Source organism: Rhinolophus hipposideros (genome assembly GCF_964194185.1).
Source record: "Rhinolophus hipposideros genome assembly, chromosome: 4".
Classification (NCBI taxonomy): domain Eukaryota; kingdom Metazoa; phylum Chordata; class Mammalia; order Chiroptera; family Rhinolophidae; genus Rhinolophus; species Rhinolophus hipposideros.
The window spans coordinates 15410357-15425857 of record NC_138050.1 but is presented as its reverse complement, the minus strand read 5'-3'; positions in this window follow the sequence as shown (position 1 = coordinate 15425857).

Sequence of the window (15501 nt, the reverse complement as noted above, 5' to 3'; positions counted from 1 at the left end):
GGTTTGTACTATTGGTGGTTTCAGACATCTACTGGGGGTCTTGAAATGTAACCCCTTTGGATAAGGGGGACTACTATATATATATATATATTTGGGTTGTGTGTTTCATCTAGAAACATATTGCTTTTATAGATGTGCTGATATAGGTATATGAATTTGCAGAAGATTATTTCTTTTACCTTAGGGCATGGTGGAATATCTGATTCTAACTGCTTACTGTTTGTGTTCCCAGAGCATGCAGCTTGCAATATTCACATTATTATTGTGTTTTCAGACAGGTTTCTGTGGGTGTTTAAAAATAATTTCTTACTCTTAGTTGCTGATTCTGTTGTTATGGCCACTGATCATAGAGATACAGTAAAGAATAATAGAAATACATGCATACATACATAATATATAAATATATATGTTTATAGCAAAAATATTTTAAAAGTGTATAACCTTTTTATATAAAATATTTTTATATAGTATTGTTATGGTGTCATTTGGGAGTTCATGTGACTAAAAGTTCTGGTGTATTACAACATGAAATATCAACATGTTTTACAAGTGTTCCAGATCCTATTCAACAGGGGAAAACCTGGCTATTAAAGTAAATAATCAATTCCTTCAAAGGAAAATATTTTAAATGTGATTTCTTTCTTGGAATATGTTTTATGCACCTAATACTGGTGATGTGAATAAAGAAAAAGAACTATTGGAATATCAGAGTTCACTTGACTCCTCTAATATAATGGACTCATCCCCCCCGCCAATATCATTAAAATGACATGATAGATTTTAATAAAATTAGAAAAACCTCAACTTTGCAATGAGACATGGTGGCTCTGACTTACATTAAGTTCTTGAAAACTAGCAATGAAAATCAGGCAACCCAGGAGAGGTATATTAGAAACAGTGTACCATTTTGCTGATAACATTCATCATTAACAAAGTCATACATCACATGTACAGCGGACATCAACTGGGGCCGGGATTCTGAGCTCTGTGCTTGTCCCTCCATGGGCTGACTTACATTACCAGGAGTGAGCAGGGCACACTGACTTCATGAGACACTGAATCCACCATGATGCAACTCCTCTTGGGATGGAGAATGGCAACCAGAGTCCATCACAGATTCATAGAGACTTGTCATTTTTGAGGTAACGAGAAGTAAGGGGGTGAGGTGGAGTAGCATGCTTTCCCTTATTATGGGACGGTAGGACAACATTAGGGTGGAGGCACACACTATCTGGTTCATTGCAAGTACTCAGTGAAGGTTTGGTCAATGAATATTTCCTAAATATCCTAGATGAATAAAGACATTCAGATAAAACAAAAACAAAATCTGTCCTAAGAATCTCACCATTTAACTCGGCAGAATGACAAATGGTCCAACAGTGATAAAACAATAGGTAAATATTCTAACAGAACTATACAGTAGATACAAACAGAGAGGAACCTCATCTCTGTCTGATAGAACAGGGCAGGAGGTTTTCATAATGAAGATGAAAACTCAACTGAGTCGTGAGAAAGGATTTCATACATGTCCATCAAGTAAACAGGCTGGGAAGCATCTCAACATTGAACTTGATGCTTCTATGACTGCTTCAAGTACTTGCTCAACTTGACACCTGCTCTACTGAGCTCGTAATTGCAGAAATATCTTAGAGCATGTTCTCAATTTTCTCTGGGATCAATGAAACTGGTACCCTCTGTCTGTTTCTTTCTCATGTGCTGATGTTTTGCTTTAAGCTTTGTTTGCTATTCACTAATTTTCTGCTTAACCATATTTATGTCCTGTCTGGACTGATCCCTTGTTCTGAGCCTTTTTTTTGACAATGGATTTCTTTTTACTGTCCCAGTTTCAAGAATGAGAGAGTATGATAATTATTGCTGGCAGAAAACCCCATGGTGGTAGGTACCTTGTGACTTGAAAAAAATACAATAATATTTAGGGAGAAATGTGTTACACTGAGTTAGAAGCATTTATCTATGCATTCAAAACAATGGTGTATACTTTTGTATTAAAAAATTCAAACCTATTGATGCATACTTTTGTACTTGGAAAGAGTAAATTGTTAAGATAAGTGTTACTGGAGTGTCAACTGTGAATTCTTTTTTTAGAGTCCCTTTCTTTACCTCATAATTTGGAATATTGTTCAAAAACATTTGATAAGTGACGTCTGTGTCACACACTGTTCTTTTTTGCAAGAGGTAAAGTTACTTAATTTATCCTCGCCTTTGCTTCTTGTACCAGTACGGTCATTTTCAACCAGGAGTGAGTTTTGCCCCAATAAGACATTGGGCAATATTTGGAAACATTTTTGCTTTTCACAATTGGGGGAAGAGGTGTGGTGTGACTGGTATCTAGTGGGTGGAGGACAGGATGCATCTAAACATCCCTGTCTAAACATGCACAGTCTCTCTCATACAACAAAGAATTTTCTGGCCCTAAATGGCAATACTTCCAGTTGAGAAACCCTGCTGCAGCCTTGTGTGTAGGATGGTGTTGGTGCCTTGCACAAATCCCCAGGGGCACCTATCTCTCAGCTACTGTGAATGTTGAGTGATAACAACTCAGAGAATTGCCCTCAGCCAAAGAGGAACCACCTCACTAAGACAGGCTAAGATTCCCCTCCAGCCAACCACAGTCAGACCATGGCAAGAGACAAGGTCAGTCCCCTTGCCTCAAGGTCAGGCCAACTCTGTTTAGTAATTCGTATTTTAGAGCTTTCCTGAGGAATCATCACATTGAAGCATTGAAGTCTCTAATTGAGGCTACATTCTTGCTTAGATTTTTTCCCCCTTGCACTGTCTTGCTTCTGTCACTCCTAATCTCATGATGGCCACTTGAACAAGAATTTCTATGCCAGGCTCTACTCCTAGGGCACCCAACCTAACAGAATGATTTGGATAAAATCAAATGCTTAGATATGAGCTTCAAACTCTCAGCCCTCTAATTGGTTTGGTGATGACTGCTTGACTTAGTAACATGAATTTCTTCTGATTCTACCTGATGTTAGGTAAAAATTAGATTATATGTGCATTGAGGCATTATTGTCTCTGAATCACATCTTCTCTCATGAACCCATTCTCTTCCTCTGGTGTTCAGACAAGAACACCATTAAAATTTACCTCCAGCTATTTTGAGAATCTCTGCCAGTGTCTCATATATAATCACAATCTCTTTGTGAAGGATTGTTTCATTACCTTTGCTATTCCTGTCCCTTGTGAGAACTCTGATTTTTTTTTTGTTTTTTGCCCAGAGGGCCATCTCCCAGAATCTTCTTGGTGATAATACTATTCTGCCTTTCAATCATCCATCCATCTATCCCTGTGTCCGTCCACATATTTATTCAGCAAATGCCATGAGTACATTTTCTTGCCAGCCAGAGGGAATACAACTGTAACAAACACAGATCTAGCCTTTGCCCTCATGTAGTCTATTGTCCAGAGGTAGATATTGCTAAGAAAACAGACTGTTGCAACATAGACTGTCAAAGAATTATGAGACGACCATTCAATATAAGAAATCCGCAGGCAGTGAATATCAGCACAGCCATCACTGAGTCATAACAAGCAAGATCCTGAGTACAGGGTTACTGCAGGTTTTGGAGAGAAGAAGTTACTATTACTGTAATTCCACTTCACCCCCATAGGCTAGCTTAGCAGTAGTACAATTTACAATTCTATGTTTTCACCAACACTTTTTTCAGCTAATGCTTTCTTTGTATTTCTAAACAAAACATTTTTTGATTTCTGAATACGACTTGTGTGAACCTTGTTACTTATTATTTATGGCAGCAATTGACTCATTTTTGTGTAGTAGTAACCCTTATGGAAATTTCATCAAGGTATTGACCCTTTCCCTGGAAAATGCACATCTGTACATTCACACAAAAGTTTGCTTGCAGTTTCAGGGAGTTCATGGACATGCATTTCCCATCCACCAAGTTAATTCATGGAGTCCATGAGTTCATGGATCCTGCATTTAGAACACCTGTTCTGTGGAAACTGAAAAAAAAAAAAAGGCAAATGGAAGGCTAAAGACTGAATTTTCAACATAAAAATTAGAATAGAGCCTGGAAAATAGAGAGGAGTGATATAGGGGGCCAGTAACGGAATCTTTTCAAATTTAATCCCTCTGCTGAATCATAAAATTCATTCCACATTGTCTTGATTTCCTCTGATTCTCTTTCCTTCCTTTTCTTTCCAAACAGTTTTGAATTTTAAAACTATTAAAGTGAGGTTGACTGCTGTCAGAAAATTCCTACTAAATAACTTTTGATTTTTTATAAGTGTAGTAACACCAAGTTTGTTTGCCTTCTTATTCAGTTTCAGTGTGAAGATAAAGACATTCAAATGGAAATTAAACTGGAAAAATATTGTGTAAAGATAAGACGAGCGTCTTCAACAGGGAATATGTTGCCGTTTCTTACCCAGCTTGTGTTAACCTGGTGTTTTCATTGATTTACTACATGACTGAAGGTAGATTACTTCACTTAAGGTCCATTGCCTTTCCCACAAAAGTGAGAAAAAACCCTTTCCTTTACATCACCTGGTGGCTGACATTGTGTGTCTGTCTTTCTCAAGGGTTTTAAGGATCTAAGATTTCTGGTACTACTGCAGGCAAAATACCATTCACACATATTTGACATAATTCACTCTTAGGCAGATTTTATTATGCAAATACCAAAACAACACATCATCAAGTTTGAACATGTAGAGTGCAGTTATTTTTCTCTCCACCCCGCATGTCATTTTTCTACCATGGTTAGACTGAGAAAAGCAATGGTGACAGTTTTAAAAGCAGATACATGTTTCTAGAGGCAGACAAAATGCAGACATGCCACACACTGTGTGGGATGCAGTAAATGCAGCTAATTAATTGTGACCTTGCAATCAGTTAGCTAGGTTGCAAAATCAATCCTTGGTTCCAGGCGCAAATCTTGTCAGTGTCATTCATTCACACAGACATGCTAGGCTCTGAGCTCATATTGTTGAATTAAAATAAAACCAAAGCAAACTAAACAAAGCAAAGCAAATGATATCTGTCATAGGAGACCTTACAATAGCACAAGACAAATGATAAACAAACAGATTGCAAATTTATCAGCATGTGAAAATTATGAAAGAAACACAAAATGCCCTCAGTAGCATTATGTTCATGATTTTACTAAAAATTCTCCCATTTATAGTGTGGAAATGCAATGACCTCTAGAGATTTAATGACAGAATTTGAACACAAAGAAAAAAGATTTCTTGCACATTGGTTTCTTTATGTAATTAATAAAGATAGGAATGCTTTTGCTGCTGTTCTGGGGACTGACTGCAGAAGGAGTGGGGGCTCTGCACAGAACGACCACGCTGACATTTGGGGTTACAGGGAGAGCATGAGCCAGAGGGATACAGTGAGGAGATTTCAATATTGCAGGGGAGAAATTGCAAATGAATCAAATAAGGGAAGGGGAATGAGGATATAAAGATTTCAGGAAAAGGTATTTTATGTGAAAGTATTTGAAAGGAATAGGGTAGCTGAATTATTGTGCAATTTAAAGAACTGAGAGAAGTTAGCAATTACTCTGTTTTTAACTTCTGGTTTTGGAGACACGGCAGTCCTACTTTCATTTACAGGAAAACAGAGAGGGGAGGAAAGGGGAAGCATCCCTATTTACTGAGCACTGCTCAAGGCTTCTGGTCCAAGATGGGGGTATAGGAAGACCCTGAACTCACCTCCTCTAATGAACACATCACATTTACACCTACAGACAGAGAAATTCCTTTTGAAGAAGCTGCCTGAACAGCTTCTACATAACAAATAAGAGAGAGAGAGACACACACAGAGAGAGAAAGAAGAACACAGAGAAAGAGGTAGAGGTAGGAGAGACAGATACCCCTGTATACACTGACCAACAGTGGGGAGGGATCACTGGAGCCACACAGACTTGCCAGCCCTGGGGCACAGCAACAAAACAGTGGTTTAAAGAGCTCCTAGCTATAGGGGAAAGAAATCCATTTACTAACCCTGGAACATCTACCAAATGGGAGGGGAACTGTGGGAACTCTTTTTAGTGTTGGAGGCACCAGAGAGCATCATTTTTACACTCCCTTTCCACCTTAATCACATGGGAAGGAGCATAGTCCGGACACTCTAGCCAGCTGGCCAAGGCTATCCCAAAGTGCCCCAGGCCCACACCAGGTCTACAGCTTGCCTCTAGGACTCCCCTTGGACTGCACCCTCTCCAGCCACAGCTCCAGACCTCAATGCTCCTTACCCCTGGGTCTCCCCATGGCCAGCTCCAGGTCCAGCTTTCAGCCTGCCTACAAAGATGGCCCCAGTGCAGCTCACCCATAGGACTCCTCATAACTCACACTCACTGTAGCTACAGCTCCCACCTGGTTCAGCTTGCCCCCTGGACTCCCCCAAACCTGAGCCCACTCCCACTACAGCTCCAGGCCGTGGCTCAACTTGCCGTGGGACTTCCTGCAGCCCGAGTGCCCTCCCACTATAGCTCCAATTACCCTGCCAAGATGATCCTTGTGCCTTGCCCCCAGGACTCCCTGAAACCCACACCTGCTCCAGCTCCAGCTCCAGCTGGCCTGCCAGAGAAACCCAGTACACACAGTTTACAAAGGGGAAGCTCCTACACAAGGCCACTCCTTCGAGACCAGGAGAGGTTGCTGTTTCTTCTAATTCGTAGAAACAAGCAGAGATACAGCTAAAATGAGGACACAGAGAAATATATTTCAAACAAAATAACAGAACAAAACCCCAGAAAAAGAACTAAATGAGATGGACACAAGCAATATACCAGATAAAGAATTCAAAACAATGATTTTAAAGATGCTCAATGAATTTGAGAGAATAGATGAACTCAGTGAGAGCTTCAACAAAGAGATCAAAAATATAAAAAAAGAACCAATCAGAATAGAAGAATACAATTACTGAAATGAAAAGTACACTAGAAAGAATCAACAGCAGATTAGATGATGAAAAAAAACACACACAAGACGTCAGTGAGCTGGGGGACCAGCTAGTGAAAATCACCCAATTGTAACGGGAAAAAAAAGACAGAATTTTTTTAAAAAGAGGGTAGTTTAAGGGACCTCTAGGACAACATCAAGTGTACCAACATTCAAATCATAGGGGTCCCAGAAGGAGAAGAGAGAGAGAAAGGGACAGAAAATTTATTTGAAGAGATAATGGCTGAACACTCCCCTAGCCTGGTGAAGGAAAGAGACACACAGGTCCAGCAAGTACAGAGTCCCAAACGAGATGAACCCAAAGAGGCCCACACGAAGACACCATTATAATTAAAATGCCAAAAATTAAAGGTAAAGAGAGAATGTTGAGCACCACTCATTTAATTTGCATGTTTCTTATGTTATCCCAAACTGAATACTTCAAAGGCTAATTTGCTCATTTTCAAACCACGGTTTTGTTTTGTTTTGTTTTGTAAGATGTACTAGGGAGTTGTGGATATAAAAGAATTTTGATATTCTACCCGTTAACTTTGTAATCTCTTAAATTCCCAATTTCAACATTATGTGTTCTCTTAAGTGATTGTGAGAATTAAATGAGATAATGAGTATCATTGGGTATAGACGAGGTAAGCACTGCTCTTCTTGTCTTTCCTCCTTTCTGGCTAAAGATTTTACCAATGTATTTTTTAGTTAACGTAAGAATCACATTATCCACACTAGCATTATATATAGATGTGTGTGTGTGTGCGTGTGTGTGTGTTCACATGCATATGTTTCACAGATTTAAACTCCTCAAGAGAGAGGATTTTGTCTCTTTTTTGTTTATGCCAGATAAGTGGCTGGCACATAATAGATGCTCAGTAAATATTTGTTGATTAAAGAATTACATTCAGTTTTGTTGAATTTTTTAATCAACTTTAAATGTCCTGAATTAATACAAAGAAAACAGCAAACAAAACAGAACTCTACTTGTATTGTTAGTGAGCAATACCAATATAGTTTCATCACCACCCAGAGCAGCTAAACCCTGTTATTTGGGGGAAGGTAACAAGCATCCCTAAGAGAATAGTGTAGAAATAGAGCCTATTTTATTTGTGTCTTTGATGTGTTATACAGATTGTAGCGCATTTCATCATTTCTTTCAGAAAGAGAGAGAGGGAATGCAGGATGAAAAGAAACAAACATATGCATGGGTAGCACAGAAGGAGGGATATGATACAAAAGAAAGGCTGCCACTGCCTAAGGGTGTGGTGTAGTGAAAGATAAAGAGATCAATTAGAGTTTATTCCTTCCTCCATCCTATCTTTGGACCATGCACACACTTGGACAGAAGGGTAAGTGTTTCAGAAATTTACTCTATTTGGGGAATTGGAAATGTTTTGCATGTTTTCAAAAGCTAGAGAAGCTCAGCCACCTCTTCCTAATGTCTATCCCTACCCTCTATGCACATTTAGGGCAGGAATATCCCAAAGGAATTTGACATTGTCTCAATGCCCTTATAGTGGAGGACTATGAGAAGACTTATAGTCTGAGTTTCTTTCGAAGAAGGAAGAAAGAAATGTTTACAGTAGAAAAACTACTTCTCAGGGCTCGCTTCATGGGGACTCAGCTTTTCTTTTCTTTCTTTTTTTTTTTTTTTGAATTTTTAGGCTATTTTTTTTTTATTAGTTTCAGGTGCACAAGACAAAGTAATACTTACACGTTTATCATTTATATCCCTCACACTGTGTGAACCCCTCTCCCCTTATCCACTATCCCTTTGACATCACACAGAGCCATTACATTTCCACTGTCTCTATTCCTAATGCTGTACTCTGCTTCTTGTAAGTATATACATACACACACACACACACACACACACACACAAAATTATTGTTGGCATTCATTATTGTTCAGCTTCAGTGTACAGTGCAGTGATCAGGCATCTACATCATCCCTGAGGTGGTCTCCCAAATGGGACACGTGTCCATCAGATACCCTACAAAATCGTTACAACATTATTGATTACGTTCCCCAAATTAATTTTCAAAAACTCTGAGGCCATCTGTGGTTGCCAACTGTTTTCTAATCCCCTCACCTTCCCCCTTACCCCCACCCCACCGCCCATCTAGCAACCCTCAGTTTTTCCTCTTTGTCTCCAAAACTGTTTCTGATTAGTTCATTCACTTATTCTTTTCTTTAAATTCCGCATATAAGTGAGATCATATGGTATTTGTCTTTCTCTGTCTGACTTATTTCACTTAACATAATGTTCTCTAGGTCCATCCATGTTGCTGCAAATGGTAAGATTTCTTTCTTCTTTATGGCTGCGTAATACTCCATTGCATAAATTTACCACAGTTTCTTAATCCAGTCATCTACCGATGGGCATTTCGGTTGTTTCCATGTCTTGGCTATTGTGTAGTGCTGCAATAAACATAGGAGTGCATAAAAATTTTTGAATTGGAGTTTTGGATTTCTCTGGATAGATACCTAGGAGTGGAATTGCTGGATCATAAGGTAATTCCATTTTCAGATTTTTGAGATACCTCCATACTGTTTTCCATAGTGGCTGTACCAATCTGCAATCCCACCAACAGTGCACAAACGTTCCCTTTTCTCTACATCCACACCAGCACTTGTTGTTTGTTGATTTGTCGATGAGAACCATTTTGACTGAGGTGAGGTGGCATCTCATTGTGGTTTTTATTTGCATTTCTCTGATGGTTAGTGAGGCTGAGCATTTCTTCATATGTCTGTTTGCCATCTGTACGTCCTTTTTAGAAAAATGTCTCTTCATGTTCTCTGCCCATTTTTAAATTGGGTTGATTGTTTTTTTGGAGTTGAGTTTTTTATAGATTTGTGATATTAACCCCTTATCATATATATCATTGGCAAATACCTTTTCCCATTCAGTAGGATCCCTTTTTGTTTTATTGATGGTTTCCTTTGCTGTGAAAAAACTTTTTAGTTTGATGTAATCCCACATGTTTATTTTTTCTCTTACTTCCCTTGCGTGAGGGGATATATCAGTAAAAATCTTACTCCGGGTAATGTCTGTGAAGTTTCTTCCTATATTTTCTTCTAGGTATTTTATGGTTTCAGATGTTACATTTAAGTCTTCAAGCCATTTTGAACTTATTTTTGTATATGGTATAAGGAGGTGGTCCAGCTTCATTATTTTGCATGTGTCTGTCCAGGTTTCCCAGCACCATTTATTGAACAGACTGTCTTTACCCCACTGTACATTCTTGCTTCCATTGCTGTAGATTAAATGGCCATATAGGCATGGATTTATTTCTGGACTCTCTATTCTGTTCCATTGATCTATGTGTCTGTTTTAATGCCATTACCATGCTGTTTTGATTACTGTAGCCTTGTGGTATAATTTGTCAGGTATTGTCAGGTATTGTTATACCTCCCACTTTGTTCTTATTTCTCACGATGGCTGAGGCTATCCGAGGCCTGTTATGGTCCCATATAAATTTTAGGATTATATGTTCTATTTCTGTGAAAAACGTCATTGGTAGTTTGATAGGAATTGCGTTGAATATGTATATTGCCTTAGGCAGTATGGACATTTTAACTATATTAATTCTTCCTATCCATGAACATGGTATGTGTTTCCATCTATTTATATCTTCTTTCATTTCTTTCTTCAGTGTCTTATAATTTTTGTTGTTGTTGTTTTTTGTTTTATTTTATTTTATTTTATTTTATTTTATTTTATTTTATTTTATTTTATTTTATTTTTACATCCCTCACACCGTGAACCCCCCTCCCCCCATCCACCACCACCCCGACCTCACACCGAGCCATGACATTATACACATAAAATTATAGTTGGCATTCATTAATGTCCAGCCTCTGGTGTACAATGCCATGACCAGGCATCCACAGCATCCCTGAGGTGGTCTCCCAAACAGGACACATGTCCATCGGACACCCAACAAAATCCCCAAACACTATTGAATAAGTTCCCCAAAGTAATTCTCAAAAAACCCTGAGGCCATCCTGTGGTGTCTTATAATTTTTTGAGTACAGATCTTTTACTTCTTTGGTTAAATTTATTCCCAGGTATTTTGTAGTCTTTGGAGCAATCGTAAATGGGATTGCTTTTTTAATTTCTCCTTCTGATGTTTTATTATTGGTATATACAAATGCAACTGATTTCTGAATATTAATTTTGTATCCTGCTGCTTTAGTAAATTCATCTATCAGCTCTAATAGATTCTTGGTGGAGTCTTTAGGGTTCTCTCTATATAGTATCATATCATCTGCATATAATGATAATTTTACTTCCTCCTTACCAATTTGGATGCCTTTTATTTCTTTTTCTTGTCTGATTGCTGTGGCTAGAACTTCCAGCACTATGTTGAATAGAAGTGGGGATAGTGGGCAACCTTGCCTTGTTCCTGATCTTAAGGGGAATGGTTTTAGCTTTTCCCCATTGAGTATGATGTTAGCTGTGGGTTTATCATATATGGCCTTTATTATGTTGAGATATGATCCCTCTATTCCCACTTTCTTAAGGGCTTTTATCATAAATGGCTGCTGGACTTTATCAAATGTTTTTTCTGCATCTATTGATATGATCATGTGATTTTTATTTTCATTTTGTTAACGTGGTGTATCACATTAATTGATTTGCAGATGTTGAACCACCCTTGCATACCAGGGATGAATCCCACTTGATCATGGTGTGTGATCTTTTTAATGTATTGCTGAATTCTGTTCGCTAATATTTTGTTGAGGATTTTTGCATCTATGTTCATTAGAGATATCGGCCTGTAGTTTTCTGTTTTTGTGGTGTCTTTGTTTGATTTGGGGATCAAGGTGATAGTGGCTTTGTAAAAAGTGTTTGGGAGTCTTCCCTCCTTCTGGATTTTTTGGAAGAACTTGAGGAGAATAGGTGATAATTCTTTTTTGAACGTTTTGTAAAATTCACCTGTAAAGCCATCTGGTCCAGGGCTTTTGTTTGTTGGGAGATTGTTGATTACTGATTCAATTTTGCCATTTTTTAAAATTAGTATTTCTTGCAATGCTGGCTTGGTGGTAATAAATTCCTTTAGCTTATTCTTTTCTGGGAAGCTCTTTATCTTTCCATCAACTTTAAATGATAGCCTTGCTGGATAAAGCAATCTGGGTTGTAGGTCTTTGTTTTCCATCACTTTGAGTATCTTCTGCCACTCCCTCCTGGCCTTCAATGTTTCTGTAGAAAAGTCATTTGATCGTCTTATGGGAGTTCCCTTGTATGTAACCCTGTCTTTCTCTTGCTGCTTTTAGGATTCTGTCTTTGTCTTTAAGGTTTTCCATTTTAACTATAATGTGTCTTGGTGTAGACCTGTTTGGGTTCATCCTGGTTGGAACTCTCTGCACTTCCTGGACTTGTATGTTGGTTTCCTTCATCAGGTTAGGGAAGTTTTCGGACATTATTACTTCAAATATGTTCTCAATTCCTTGTTTCCTCTCTTCACTTTCTGGTATTCTTATGATGCGCAAGTTGTTGTGCTTGATGTTATCCCCAGGTCTCTTAAACCATCTTCATTGTTTTTTATTCTTTTTTCTTTCTGTTGTTCTAATTGGGTGATCTCTGCTAACTTGTCTTCTAAGTCGCTGATTCGATCCTCTGCTTCATCTAACCTGCTGGTAATTCCTTCAAGTGAGTTCTTAATTGCGGTAATTATGTTCTTTAGTTCTAACTGGTTGTTCGTTAACATTTCTACATCCTTCTTTATGTCGTCTCTAAGCTCCTTAAACATTTTTATCACCAGTGTTCTGAACTCTGTCTCTGATAGGTTGGTTACCTCTGTTTCATTTGGTTCCACTTCTGGAGGTTTCTTCTGTTCTTTTATTTGGGACATGTTTCTTTGTTTCCCCATTCTGGCTGACTCTCTGTATTTGCTTTGATGTATTAGGTAGATTCCCCTAGAGTTCTTAGTTCTTGCTGGGTTATCTTGTGTAGTATGTGTCCTTTATATTTGACTTGCACTACTTCATTCTTCTCCTCTGCGTGTGCTCCAAAGGTGACTCTTGTGTTGTGTATATTGTCCTGTTAAAGAAAATCTTTAATTGCTTTTTGCTTGTGAGTAGGTGGAGTTAACTCCTAGGCTGACTAGTTGTGAGACTTGTCTCTGCCCATCGCAAGGTGTTCTGCTGCGCGAGGGTTGATCACTTAAATGTGGTTTGGCGTCTATGGGCTTTTGTGCCTGTAGAGAATTCCCTCTGGATGTGTGACTTGTAGTCACACATCCTGGTAGTACTCTGGTTTGTGCTCTGGTTAACCTGGTAGTACTCTGGTTTGATCTGGAGTTGGCCTCTGGATATGTTGAATCTTGTGCCTCTTAAGCTGGGCCCAGGTAGGGCAATTTCAGAACAAAGCAAATCACCAAGCAAAACAACAACAACAAAGAAAAAATCAAATACATTCACATGTAAAAACAACCAACAACCCCCACTCAACACAGGCAAAGATATCAAAGATATAAAGACAAAACAAAACAAAACAAAGCAAAACAAAAAGCAGCTCCCGTCTTGGCTTAAGCTCACCAAGTGATCTCCAGGTTGTCTTCTGCTGTACCAAAGAGTCCCCTGCCTATTATGCAGGCAGAGCCGGTCACCTGGTACCCAGAGTGTCTTTGGGACTGCAGATTTAGATGCGTGGGGCTGAGGGGTCTGGATGGTAGTTTTTACAAAGTCAGTGCAGTTTCGGCCCTTGCCTGCACATATGCACACTGAGAGTAGCAACACCCGCCCTGTGTCCAGTTCTCCTGAGTCTTAGGGCACTTTTTCCGTGTGTGTGTGTGTGTGTGTGTGTGTGTGTGTGTGTGTGTGTGGTGGGCGGGAGATTTCTGAGCTGCTGAAAACCAGGAGCTGCCTCTGCAGCTCACTGCTGATCTCTGGGAGTGCCTCCACAGTTGCACTTGCGCTGCCCTAGGCAGGGCAGAAAGGGTGGGGGCTGGGGATGGAAGGGGTCTTCTCTCTCCCAGCCCAGCTGTGTCACACTCCTCCTGCAGGCCAGGAAAGGTGGTGGCCAGGGGAGAAGGAGTCTCCCCTCTCCCAGCCCAGCAAAAATCACACTCTTCACAGCCTCTTCCCTGGGCCAGAGCTTCCCTCCAGTCCTCCCAGAGCCCGAGCACCAAGGCTCCTCCGCAATCCGACACCACTCCTCAGTTCAGGGGCCAGTCCAAGTCTCTGGAAGGGCGGGGGCAGGATTGGAAGAGTAGTGGTGAGGGAGAGTGGTCCAGGTATGGAGTCTGTGTTCCCTATCCAACCTAGGGCCCACCCAGCTGCCCCCTTGGTGGTAGAGATCAGCTGTGGGACTCAGGGAAAGAGCCCACCTCCTGGCTTTTGTATTCTCTGTTCTGTCCTAGGATCTCCTGCATCGCTGCAGCTGCAGGTGCCGGCCGCATTTCCACCACAGCAGACGCCAGCTGCATTTCCACAGCCACAGATGTGGGCCGCGTCTCCATTCCTCTCCCTTCCCTCTTCCCCTGCTCGCCAAATTTACACACCTTCAAGTAATCCTTCTACGAGTCTCTTAGCTGTTCTGCGTGATGAGCAGAGAGTCCTTTGATGGGTTTTATGTTCCGTTTGTGATAAGATCCGGAGAAGAACTCAAAAAGTGTGCCCCGCTGCCACCATTCCTATGATGTCACCTGGGACTCAGCTTTTGAACAGGGAGAAATTATATGAAAGTTTAACAGATCGTACGGCAGAAAAGTATCACTTGTCCCTCTTGTCCATCTTTCTGTTCCTCGATAGAACAGTGTCAGACACATAGTGTTCAAAATTTTAGTGAATGGTTAAATTTTGCGCTGTAACTTTCCTCCTCCCCCTTGAGTAAGGATGGGGTAGGGGTTAAGTGCATCACATTTAATGTTTCTCATATAAAATCACAAGCAAAATGATGAAAAGTACTGTCCTGTGCCTGAAAGAGAGCTGTCCAAAAAGGCATGCTATGTATGAATGTTGGAATTTAAACCTAGAGTTAATAGTTACAATGAAAAAATATGTCTTTTCCATATGTTCTCTTTGGGAGAACAACTTCTGACCTAGCTTTAATGTGAATTACTTCCAGAAAGGAAACGGTTACATTTGCTTCTAAATTTTTTGGTGTCAGCTTTCTTTTTATCTCAACTGTAAGAGTTATTGCCTGATAAAAAGTTGGGGTCTTGCCCGGGTCTTCAGTTCAATGAATCACACCGACTTTCCTAGTAAGAAGAGGGTTGGAAGCTGATATTGTAGTCAACCCCTTTTCTTTGTTAAGCATTGTTGGCAGATAAAATAGAGTGCTTAGAAAAAAGGACAGTAGAAACTTCTGCCCTCTGTTCTCTTCTTCCAGAGAGAATAGAAAGAAAAATACAACATACTTGTTTATTTAAAGCATATTTCTAGAGCCCTGTAGAAGAGGTCAGAACACATGAGGCTATTTTATTTTTGAACTTCTTTCTCTAATCTATCTACTGTTAAAGAGCAGAGCTCAGAGTAAGATTTGAGAGTATTTAGATTTGAAAAGTCTAGATGAATCAAGATTTGAAAGACGGCAGTTAATAC